Raw genomic sequence first — 13,346 nt, forward strand, 5'->3', positions numbered from 1 at the left:
CTGCGACTTTGCCAAATTCGTGGATGAGTTCTAACAGTTTTCTGTTAGAGTCTTTAGGATTCTCTAGGTATAGTATCATGTCATCTGCAAATACTGATAGTTTTACTTCTTCCTTTCCAATTTGGATTCTTTTTATTTCTTTTACTTCTCTGATTGCCATGGCTAGGACTTCCAGAACTATGTTGAAGAGTAGTGGTGAGAGCGGACATCCTTGTCTTGTTCCTGATCTGAGGGAATTCTTTCAGCTTTTCACTATTGAGAATGATGTTTGTTGTGGGTTTGTCATATATGGCCTTTATCATGTTGAGGTAGGTTCCCATTATGCCCACTTTCTGAAGGGTTTTTATCAGAAATTGGTGTTGGATTTTGTCAAAGGCTTTTTCTGCATCTATTGAGAGGATCATATGGTTTTTATTCTTCAGTTTGTTAATGTGGTGTACCACACTGATGGATTTGCAGATATTGAAGAATCCCTGCCATCCCTGGGATAAATCCCACTTAATTATGATATATAATCCTTTTAATGTATTGTTGGATGCGGTTTGCTAGTATTTTGTTGAGGATTTTTGCATCGATGTTCATCAGTGAAATTGGCCTATAGTTTTCTTTTTTTGTGGTATCTTTGTCTGATTTTAGTATCAGGGTGATAGTGGCCTAATAGAATGAGTTTGGGAATGTCCCTTCCTCTGCAATTTTCTGGAATAGTTTCAGAAGGATAGGTGTTAGCTCTTCTCTAAATGTTTGATAGAATTTGCCTGTGAAGCCATCTGGTCCTGGACTTTTGTTTGTTGGAAGTTTTTTAATCACAGTTTCAATTTCGGAACCTGTGACTGGTCCGTTCATCTTTCTATTTCATCTTGGTTTAGCTTTGGAAGATTGTACTTTTCTAAGAATTTGTCCATTTCTTCTAGGTTGTCCATGTTATTGGCATATAGTTGCATATAGTAGTCTCTTATGATCCTTTGTATTTCTGTGATGTCCATTGCTACTTCTCCTTTTTCATTTCTAATTTTATTGATTTGAGTCCTCTCTCTTTTTTTCTTGATAAGTCTGGCTAAGGGTTTATCAATTTTGTTGGTCTTTTCAAAGAACCAGCTTTTCATTTCATTGATCTTTTCTATGGTTTTCTTTGTTTCTATTTCATTGATTTCTGCTCTGATCTTTATGATTTCTTTCCTTCTACTAACTTTAGGTCTTGTCTGTTCTCTCTCGAGCTGCTTTAGAAGTAAAGTTAGGTTGTTTATTTGAGCTTTTTCTTGTTTCCTGAAGTAGTCTCTTATTGCTATAAGCTTCCTTCTTAGGACTGCTTTTGCTGCATCCCATAGGTTTGGAGTGTCATGTCTCTGTTGTTATTTGCTTCTAGGTATTTTTAAATTTACTCTTTGATTTCTTCAGTGATCCATTATTTAGTAGGATGTTGTTTAGTCTCCTCATGTGTGTGTTTTTTGCAGTTTTTTTTCTTGTTGTTGATTTCCAGTTGTATAGTGTGGTCAGAAAAGATGCTTGATATGATTTCAGTTTTCTTAAAGTTACTGAGGTTGGATTTGTAGCCCAGGATATGATCAATCTTAGAGAATGTTCTGTGTGCACTTGAGAAGAATGTGTATTCTGTTGCTTTTGGATGCAATGCCCTATAAATATCTATTAAATCCATCTGGTTTAATGCTTCATTCAGGGCCTGTGTTTCCTTATTGATTTTCTGTCTGGTTGATCTGTCCATTGCTGTAAGTGGGGTGTTAAAGTCCCCCACCATTATTGTGTTATTGTTGATTTCTCCTTTGAAGGTTGTTAGCAGTTACTTTATATATTGTGGTGATCCTGTGTTAGGTGCATAGATATTTTAAAATTGTTATATCTTGTTCTTGGATTGATCCTTTGATCATTATGTAGTGTGTGTCTTTGTCCCTTAAAATATTCTTCATTTTAAGGTCTATTTTGTCTGATATGGTATTGCTACTCCAGCTTTCTTTTGATAACTGTTTGCATGGACTATTTTCTTCCATCCTCTCACTTTTAATTTGTATGTGTCCCTAGAAGTGAAGTGGGTCTCTTGAAGACAGTATATATATGGATCTTGTTTTTTGTATCCATTCAGCCAGTCTGTGTCTTCTGGTTGGGGCATTTAGTCCATTAACATTTAAGGTAATTATTGATATGTATATTCTTATTGCCATTTCATTAATTGTTCTGTATTTGTTTTTGTTGCTCCTTTTTCTTCCCTTCTTTTCTTGTTCTCTTCTTTTGTGTTTTGATGACAATCTTTAGTGTTGTATTTGAGTTGATTTTTCTTATTTGTTTGTGTATCAATTGTAGAATTTGGTTTGCAGTTATTCTGAAGTTTTGATATAGGAGTATGTATACACACACACACACACACACACACACGCACACATACATGAGATTGTTTTAAGTTGTTGGTCTCTTAATTGCAAGTGCATTTCCAGTGTCCTGCATTTGTAGCCTTCTTTTCTCAGGATTTCTGATTTTGGTAACATCATTGTGCATGGATGATTTTGTATCTTTACTGTATATATGCCTTTACTGGTGAGCCTTGTCATTTGTGGTATTTTTGTTTCTGGTTGTGGCCTTTTCTTTTCTGCCTAGAGAAGTTCCTTTAGTATTTGTCATAAAGCCGGTTTAGTGTGGCTGAATTTTCTTAGCTTTTGCTTATCCGTAAAGCTTTTGATTTCTCCTTCACATCTGAATGAGAGCCTTGCTGGGTAGAATAATCTTGGTTGAAGGTTTTTTCCTTTTATCACATTAAGTGTATCATGCCACTCCCTTCTGGCCTGCAGAGTTTCTGCTGAAAAATCTGCCAACAGCCTTATTGGGGTTCCCTTGTATGTTATTTGTTTTTGTGCTTCCTGGATTTGAGTGAGTGATTCCTTCCCCATGTTAGGGAAGTTTTCGGATATTATCTCCTCAAATATTTTTTTCTGTCCCTTTCTCTCACTTCTCCTTCTGTCACCCCTATAATACAGATGTTGGTGTGTTTAATATTGTCCCAGAGTTCTCTGAGACTCTCTTCATTTTTTTTTCAATCTTTTTTCTCTTTTCTGTTCTGCATCAGTGATTTCCACTAATCTGTGTCCTACCTCGCTTATTTGTTCTTTTGCCTCCTGTATTCTGCTGTTGGCTGCTTCTAATGAAACTTTTATTTCAGTTATTGTATTTTTCATCTCTTCTTGCTTAAGTTTTATATCTTGTATTTCTTGGCTCAATGTTTCCTGTAAGTTATCTATCTTCGCCTCCAGTTTATTTCCAATGTCTTGCATCATCTTCTGCATCAACAGTCTAGAGTCTTTTTCCTGGAGGCTGATAAACTCCTCATCACTTAGCCGTTTTTCTGGGTTTTTTCCTTTCTCCCTTATCTGAGTTATAGTTCTTTGCCTTTTCATTTTTATAGGTTTTTGGTGTGGTGACCTTTTTGCAGACAGTAGGGTTGTAGCCTCTCTTACTTCTGGTGTTTGCCATTCTTGTGGCTGAAGTAGGTACAGGGCCTTGCTCTAGACTTCCTGATGGGAGGGACTGGTGCCTGCCCACTGGTAGAGGGGGATAATTCCTATTCCTTTGGTGGGTTGATCTTTGTCTTTGGGTGAGATTAAAGGCAGCTCTGTGCTTGGGGGGTCTTTAGGCAGCCTGTTTACTGATGGGTGGGGCTGTGATCCCACCTAGATTATTGTTTGGCCTAGAGCTTCTCAGTGCTAATGGGTGGGGCCAGATTTTTCCCATAATGGTCACCTCCAGAGAAACACACACTGATGTATATTCCCAAGAGCTTTGCCTCCAATGCCCTTCCCCTACAACAAGCCACAGTCTCCCCCTGTTTTCCCAGGAGGTCCACTAATAACTGCAGTCAGATCTGACCCAGATTCCTATGGAGACTTTGCTTTGCCCTGGGACTCAGTGCATGTGAACGTCTGTGTGGGCCTTTCAAGAATAGGGTCTCCCTTTCCCCAGTCCCATGGAGCTCTTGCACACAATCCCCAGTGGCCTTCAATGCTAGATGCTCCAGGGGCTGTTTCTCCCAGTGCCAGAACCCCAAGCATGGGCATTTGACATGGGGCTCAGAACTCTCACTCCTGTGTATGAGTCTCTGTGATACAGTTACTTTCCAGTCTGGGGGTCTTCCCACCCAGGAGGTATGGAGTCATTTATATCACATAATTGTCCCTCCTACCGCTTGATTCTGGAGTAGGCTATCTTTTTGAAAATTTCCAGTCCTGGAGTTCCCGTCGTGGTGCAGTGGTTAGCGAATCCGACTAGGAACCATGGGGTTGCGGGTTCAGTCCCTGCCCTTGCTCAGTGGGTTGACGATCGGGCATTGCCGTGAGCTGTCGTGTAGGTTGCAGACGTGGCTCGGATCCCACATTGCTGTGGCTCTGGTGTAGGCCGGTGGCTACAGCTCCGATTAGACCTCTAGCCTTGGAACCTCCATATGCTGTGGGAGTGGTCCAAGAAATAGCAAAAAGACAAAAAAAAAAAAAAAAGAAAAAGTTTCCAGTCCATTTGGTTGAAAGTTGCTCAGCATTTGGTTGTAATTTTTTTTTTTTTTTTTTATGACAGAAGTTGAGCTCCAGTTCTTCTATTCCACCATCTTAATTGAACCTGAATGACAAATGAATGGCCGGAAGGCCAGATGGTTGGATAAATGGTGATACATATATGCCTTTGTGAGAAAGGAGTAGTTGTGACAGTAATAGGTCTCCATCAAACTCCGGAATTTACCTGGGAGCACAGGATGACTGTTCAATAAATGCTAGTTATTTTTATTATGATAGTAGGTTACCAATAAAAGAACATCTTGTAAATGATTTTAAAGGAAATGGGCCACTTGACAAATGAGAAATTAATGTGAATGGGACTTCTTACAAAGTCATAATAAGGTTTTTAAAAAAGGCACACGGACTAGAAAAACAAATGAAAGGAGTCTGAGAGAGCTTCATGTGACTGGAATGGGGAAGACAGATTTCTGTGTAGGCACATTTGCTCTTTCTTACCTTCCTATAAGCTTCTTGCCATTGTCTTTCTCTAACTTCATATTCAATCATCCTTCCATTTGCTTTCCTTCACTAGAAACTGGCCTAGTAGCTGTACACTGTTCTGAGGAAGTTTAAAATAGGAATCGGGGAAACAGATTCCTCTGGCTCAGACACTAACCCCCTCCCTCCCCTTTTTAAAATCTGGGGCAAAGTACTTAGACCCATGAGCCTCTGATTCCTTATTTTTAAGAAAACATATAAAGCTCATTATTTCCATACCTCTTGCTAGTGTTATAATTCTTCAAAATGTTTGACATGATAGAATGTTAGTGTTTTGAAATTTTAGAAAATGTTTCTTTTGGTATCTCATTTTGGGCAGCCTCATGTGGTATACCAGATTAATTTTAAGATATAACTGTTTTCTCTATGTAGGTGTTAATTCCCAATCTGGGTTTAAATATTTTGGTATAAACTGATCTTGTTATACTGCTAACCTTTCCCTTAATACATTTCATTGACATTCTGTTTTGTTTACAGGGCAGGATTTTCACAGTATAATTTGGCAGTGGGATCATGGAAAATTTTAGGATATGAAGACATCCATAGGACATATGAGTGGGAGTGTGTTTTCCTGAAGTTAATACAAACAATTTAAATATCAGATTGACAATAATGTTAAGAAATAGCACTCTTTATTGATGAAAGTTTCTGTGAGTATTTTAGTGGAAGATGAAAATTAGGATTATAATTATGTAGACCTTGGCTGTGAAAAGCAAACATTATCTCATCTATTTTCTGTATTTACAAAACAGAACTGTTTTATCTATTAAGTGAAACTGCAACCTGCCATCATCAACCTACAACACGAAAGAAGTATATGAAAACTTCATTCATTTTCACCTCAGCATGATGATACCCCCATGTGGTTTTATAATTCTCAATTAAAATGAGTAGTTCCAATGAAAGAACAAGTCCCATGAGGGAAAATGCCAAGAAGGAATCCTAATGTTAAAAAAAAAATCTTCCATAGTAAGCCTGATATGGTTGGTGATGCTTCAAACATACCCATGCCCATAGTTTTTTTTTTTTTTATTCTTGCCTTTTTCTGGGGCCACTTCGATGGCATATGGAGGTTCCCAGGCTAGCGGTCTAATTGGAGATGTAGCTGATGGTCTACACCACAGCGACAGCAACATGGGATCCGAGCTGCATCTGCGACCTACACCACAGCTCATGGCAATGCTGGATCCTTAACCCACTGAGCAAGGTCAGGGATTGAACCCGTAGCCTCATGGTTCCTAGTTGGATTCGTTAACCACTGAGCCACGACAGGAACTCCCATGCTTGTAGTTTTTAATTAACATCTTAGCATAGTAGTACTATAAATAAATTCAAAAGCAGAAATTTAAAATGGAAACTCTTGTACTATCAATTCCTTTTTTTTCTATTAAAATTACCCTGTCTGATGAACACATCTTTTAGTTATTTTTATACACTTAGTATATGTGGCACTGGATTCATTGGAGCTGTGAATTTTTCTGCTTCCAGTTTCACACATTGTATTTGTGTATCTGCTGTTTTTCTGCCATTTTTCTAGATTTTGCCATAAATGTCTAGTTTATTCCTCAGAATAATTCTATATTGTTCAAGCAAGTGAGGTGGCTTGACTAAAAAGCCACACAGGTGATGTGTTCAGGATTTGAGCTTAAATCCTTTAAAAGTCTTTATATAGTCAAACATTTTTAGTATTTTCAAACAATGGGTTCGCCCAAACCCCAAATTTTTGAGTGCACAGGCCCTGGATCAAATTTAAAGAAGGTATCAAGTGTATTGTTGGGTTACAAAGAATAGCTGGAGTAACCAGCTCTGCCCCTAAATACTAGGTAAGGTTGAAAGGCTAAAAGACAAAGCACCTTCCCTTGTCAGCCTTCCAGTAATTAAGTTTCCTGTGGAACAAAAACATGTCAAAGTCATCAGTTAAAATGCAAAAATGCTTCCTAGGAGGACAAATTATAATCTTAACCATTAATACCTTAGTCTGAATTATTTTTCAGATTTTATCTCCAAATAGAGCCCCAAAGGCATGGAACATAGGTCAGGGGAAATGCAATAGTGAATTGAAAGATTCATAGTCTTGGGGGATGCTTAAAATTGAACATCTAAGAGGTTATCAAAGTGGGCTTCTCTCATGGTCACTGCTAGCATATATAGCACCTTTTTGTGAATTTATAAAAGTTTCCCCTTTTTAAGGAAAAATTATAAAAAAGCACTCATTCTGGGTGGTTGAATTCCCGAAAGACAACTTTCCCTCCAGTAGCTTTGAGCCAGGGTACAAAGTTTGCTGAGAGGGTTCTGAGCTGTACTACAGCTCTACATATTCCTCCTTGCCTCAGTACTTGTGTGAACAACTTATGCAACCTTACTTGGCAGCCCGTTTTCCCCAGTGGATTTCATGAGATCATAGGCCCCTAGGAAAAGGAAGAAAAGTATACTTATTATAAAATTGAGAATCAAATTTTTTCATGACTAAACCTTCTTGTCTTTGATCCTGGCAACAAGGAGCTCTAGCAGCTTTACAAAGCTCTAGACTAACTGAGGCTCCACCCTGAAGGGTAGAAGCTGAAACTAATGTGAAAAATATATTTGGTTGAGGAAGAATCATAATTATTTAAAGATATTGTCAGGATGACCTTCCTCTGATATTGGGCCTAGAAAAGGATCTAGGTGTTTTTAGTTATTCACTAAAGGAGTATCAGTTATGGTGGAGTATCAGTTTAACAAGTTTCTAGGGACTGTTATAGCAGACAATGAAGATTTCAAAACTCTTTTAGAAAGAAGATACTATTTTAATTTCTATAAGGAGCTCCAAGTTTTTCCTTAGGCTGGGCTTGCATATATCTTGAACCTGTTATTTAGTTAACAGTGTTACATATTGATATATCCTTTTACTATGTTTATACTGCTAGCAGCAGTAATCACTATAAAAATAATATATCTTGTTATATAAATTTTTGAAAATGTTGAGAATGTAATAGGAATTAATTACAATCCCATTAAGAGACACAAGTTTTATTTTGGGCTTGTATTGCATTTGTTTGTGCCTGGCAATTTTTTTCATTCCTATATGGTTAAAATCAAGAATATGCTATGCAGAATCTAAAAAATACAACAAACTAGGGGATTAAGATGGCGGAACAGAAGGATTGGATCTCAACTTCTCTCCTAAAAACAACAAAATTCACAACTAAAGACTGAGCACTCTTCACCAAAATGGACCGGAAACCTTAAAAAAGATACCCTACTCCAGAAGAAAAAGAGGACGACACATCAAGAGGTAGGAGGGGCGATTTCACGATATAAACAACCTCATACCTCCTGGGTGGGAAGCTCCACAGACTGGAAACTAACTGGTTCACAGAGACTCACCTACAGGAGTGAGAGTTTTGAGCCCTACATCAAACTCTCATGTGTGGGGATCTGACACAGGGAGAAAGAGCCCCGGAGCGTCTGGCATTGAAGGCCAGTGGGGCTTGTGTGCAAGAGCTCCATGGGACTGGGGGAAATGGAGACCCCATTCTTAAAAGGCGCACACAGACTTTCACATGCACTGAGTCCCAGGGCAAAGCAAAGTCTCCAAGGGAATCTGAGTCAAACCTGACTGCAGTTCTTGGAGGACATCCTGGGAAAACAAGGGTGAACATGGCTTGTTGTGAGGGAAGGACATTGAAAGTGATGCTCTCGGGAATATTCAGCCACAGTGCCTTTCCCTGGAGGTGGCCATTTTGGGAAAATCTGGCCCCACCCATCAGTCAGCTGCTGAGAAGCCCCAGGGCAAATAACAACCCAGGTGGGATCACGGCCCCACTCCTCAGTAAACAGGCTACCTAAAGACCCCTCAGGCACACGGCTGCCTCTAATCCCATCCAGAGACTAAACCCAACCCACCAGAGGGATTAGAATCGGCCCCTCCTACCAGGGGGCAGGCATCAGCACCTCCCATCAGGAAGCCTACACAAAGCCCCCATACTGACTTGAGCCACAGGGGGGCAGACATCAGAAATAAGAGAGGCTACAATGCTATTATCTGTAAAAAGGTCACCACACCAAAAACCTATAAAAATGAAAAGACAGAGGACTATAACTCAGATGAGGGAGAAAGGAAAAACCCCAGAAAAACAGCTAAGCAAGGAGGAGATTCTTAGCCTCCAGGAAAAAGACTTTAGACTGTTGATGCAGAAGATGATGCAAGACATTGGAAATAAACTGGAGGCGAAGATGGATAACTTACAGAAAACACTGACCAAAGAGATACAAGATATCAAACTTAAACAAGAAGAGATGCAAAATACAATAACTGAAATAAAAAATTCACTAGAAGCAGCTAACAGCAGAATACAGGAGGCAGAAGAACAAATAAGTGAGGTAGAGGACAGATTAATGGAAATTATGGATGCAGAACAGAAAAGAGAAAAAAGATTGAAAACAAATGAAGAGAGTCTCAAAGAACTCTGGGACAACGTGAAATGTACCAACATCCGTATTATAGGGGTGCCAGAAGGAGAAGAGAGAGAGAAGGAGACAGAAAAAATATTTGAGGAGATAATAGCCAAAAACTTCCCTAACATGGGGAAGGAATCACTCACTCAAATCCAGGAAGCACAAAAACTACCATATAAAATAAACCCAAGGAGGAACACCCTGAGACACATACTAATCAAACTGACCAAAATTAAAGAAAAAAAGAGAAAATCTTGAAAGCAGCTAGGGAAAAGAAATAAATAACACACAAGGGAACACCAATAAGGCTGTTGGCAGATTTTTCAGCAGAAACTCTGCGGCCAGAAGGGAGTGGCATGATATACTTAATGTGATGAATGGAAAAAACCTCCAACCAAGATTACTCTACCCAGCAAGGCCCTCGTTTAGATGTGAAGGAGAAATTAAAACCTTCACAGATAAGCAAAAGCTGAGAGAATTCAGCAACTCTAAACCAGCCTTACAACAAATACTAAAGGAACTTCTATAGGCAGAAAAGAACAAGAGAAGAAGGAAAGAAAAAAGAGCAGCAAAAACAATCCAAAGTAATTAATAAAATGGCAATAAGAACATACATATCAATAATTACCTTAAATGTGAATGGACTAAACGCCCCAGCCAAAAGACATAGACTGGCTGAATGGATACAAAAAACAAGATCCATATATATGCTGTCTTCAAGAGACCCACTTCACTTCTAGGGACACATACAAATTGAAAGTGAGAGGATGGAAGAAAATATATCATGCAAACAGTTATCAAAAGAAAGCTGGAGTAGCAATACCATATCAGACAAAATAGACCTTAAAATGAAGAATATTTTAAGGGACAAAGAAAGACATTACATAATGATCAAAGGATCAATCCAAGAAGATGATATATCAATTTTAAATATCTACGCACCCAACACAGGTTCACCAACATATATAAGGCAACTGCTAACAACCTTAAAAGGACAAATCGACAACACGATCACAGTCAAGGACTTTAACACCCCACTTACAGCAATGGACAGATCAACCAGACAGAAAATCAATAAGGAAACACAGGCCCTGAATGAAGCATTAAACCAGATGGATTTAATAGATATTTATAGGGCATTGCATCCAAAAGCAACAGAATACACATTCTTCTCAAGTGCACACAGAACATTCTCTAAGATTGATCATATCCTGGGCTACAAATCCAACCTCAGTAACTTTAAGAAAACTGAAATCATATCAAGCATCTTTTCTGACCACACTATACAACTGGAAATCAACAACAAGAAAAAAACTGCAAAAAACACACACATGAGGAGACTAAACAACATCCTACTAAACAACTAATGGATCACTGAAGAATTCAAAGAGGAAATTAAAAATACCTAGAAGCAAATAACAATGAAGACATGACACTCCAAACCTATGGGATGCAGCAAAAGCTGTCTAAGAGGAAGTTATAGCAATAAAGCCACTCAGGAAACAAGAAAAAGCTCAAATAAACAACCTAACTTTACTTCTAAAGCAGCTCGAGAGAGAACAGACAAGACCTAAAGTTAGTAGAAGGAAAGAAATCATAAAGATCAGAGCAGAAATCAATGAAATAGAAACAAAGAAAACCATAGAAAAGATCAATGAAATGAAAAGCTGGTTCTTTGAAAAGACCAACAAAATTGATAAACCCTTAGCCAGACTTATCAAGAAAAAAAGAGAGAGGACTCAAATCAATAAAATTAGAAATGAAAAAGGAGAAGTAGCAATGGACATCACAGAAATACAAAGGATCATAAGAGACTACTATATGCAACTATATGCCAATAACATGGACAACCTAGAAGAAATGGACAAATTCTTAGAAAAGTACAATCTTCCAAAGCTAAACCAAGATGAAATAGAAAGATGAACGGACCAGTCACAGGTTCCGAAATTGAAACTGTGATTAAAAAACTTCCAACAAACAAAAGTCCAGGACCAGATGGCTTCACAGGCAAATTCTATCAAACATTTAGAGAAGAGCTAACACCTATCCTTCTGAAACTATTCCAGAAAATTGCAGAGGAAGGGACATTCCCAAACTCATTCTATTAGGCCACTATCACCCTGATACTAAAATCAGACAAAGATACCACAAAAAAAGAAAACTATAGGCCAATTTCACTGATGAACATCGATGCAAAAATCCTCAACAAAATACTAGCAAACCGCATCCAACAATACATTAAAAGGATTATATATCATAATTAAGTGGGATTTATCCCAGGGATGGCAGGGATTCTTCAATATCTGCAAATCCATCAGTGTGGTACACCACATTAACAAACTGAAGAATAAAAACCATATGATCCTCTCAATAGATGCAGAAAAAGCCTTTGACAAAATCCAACACCAATTTCTGATAAAAACCCTTCAGAAAGTGGGCATAGAGGGAAACTACAACATAATAAAGGCTATATATGACAAACCCAAAGCTAACATCACTCTCATGGCGAAAAGCTAGAATGGCCATCATCAAAAAGTCTACAAACAATAACTGCCTGACAGGATGTGGAGAAAAGGGAACCCTATTACACTGTTGGTGGGAATGTAAATTGGTACAATCACTTGGAAAACAGTATGGAGATTGCTCAGAAAACTAAAGATAGAATTACCATTTGATCCAGCAATCCCACTCCTAGGCATCTATCCAGAGAAAACCATCACTCGAAAAAACACATGTACTCCAATGTTCACTGCAGCACTATATACAGTAGCCAAGACATGGAAACAACTTAAATGTCCATCAACAGAATAGTGGATAAAGAAGATGTGGTCATATATACATAGGAATATTACTCAGCCATTAAAAGGAAAGAAATAACGGCATTTGCATCAACATGGGTGGACCTAGAAGTTACCATGCTAAGTGAAGTCAGTCAGATGGTGAGACACCAACATCAAATGCTATAACTTACATATGGTATCTGAAAAAAAGGCCACAATGAACTTCTTTGCAGAACAGATACTGACTCACAGACTTTGAAAAACTCATGGTTTCCAAATGAGACAGATCGGGAGGTGGGGGGATGCACCGAGGGTTTGGGATGGAAATACTGTAAAATTTGGTTGTGATGATTGTTGTACACCTGTAAATGTAATAAAATTCATTAAGTAATTACAAAAAAGGCACATATGTATCATGACTGTATTTTGCTTGTAAGGCTTCCTGTTCTAAGAAGTATGACTATTGCAGTTAGACAGCCTGAGTTCAAGTCCTGTCAAGACTCCACATCTTAAAAGTTATGCCTCATTGGACAGCTTATTCTTTGCTCTAATTTCTTCATTTATGAAATGGGCTAATACTATCTCAATGATGATAGGAATTACTCTTATAAAGTATTTACAACCCTTCCTTGTACACTGTAAGCCATTGGAAGGTTTAGATATTACTTCACCTTTAGTTATTTCACTAAATTCCACTTCTAGACAGAAAGCTCATTGGAAGTAAGGACCATGTGTGACTCACTTTTGTATGTTTAGTGTTTTACTCAAAAGACATTTCAATTTGGAATATGTACTCAAATATTGATGTGTGACAGAGATATGTACTCCACACATTTTTCTCTTCCTCACATACAGCTTAATTACAGTCCCCAGCTCTCTGTAGCAGGGCAGAGCCATGAGACTGGGTCTCACTAGTCAAATATGAGCTGAAGCAACTTATCTCTTCAGGGCTAAGTTAACAATGGCTGTGCTTTTGCTGTCCTTTCTCTTTTCCTGATTGGCTAGTTTAATGTTGAATTTCATGCATTGGAGATGGTGGAACCACTATCAGCCTAGCTCTCTAAATAACTGTGGAGCAGTGGTCTCT

Source organism: Sus scrofa, chromosome 15, assembly GCF_000003025.6.
Source record: "Sus scrofa isolate TJ Tabasco breed Duroc chromosome 15, Sscrofa11.1, whole genome shotgun sequence".
Taxonomy (NCBI): Eukaryota; Metazoa; Chordata; class Mammalia; order Artiodactyla; family Suidae; genus Sus; species Sus scrofa.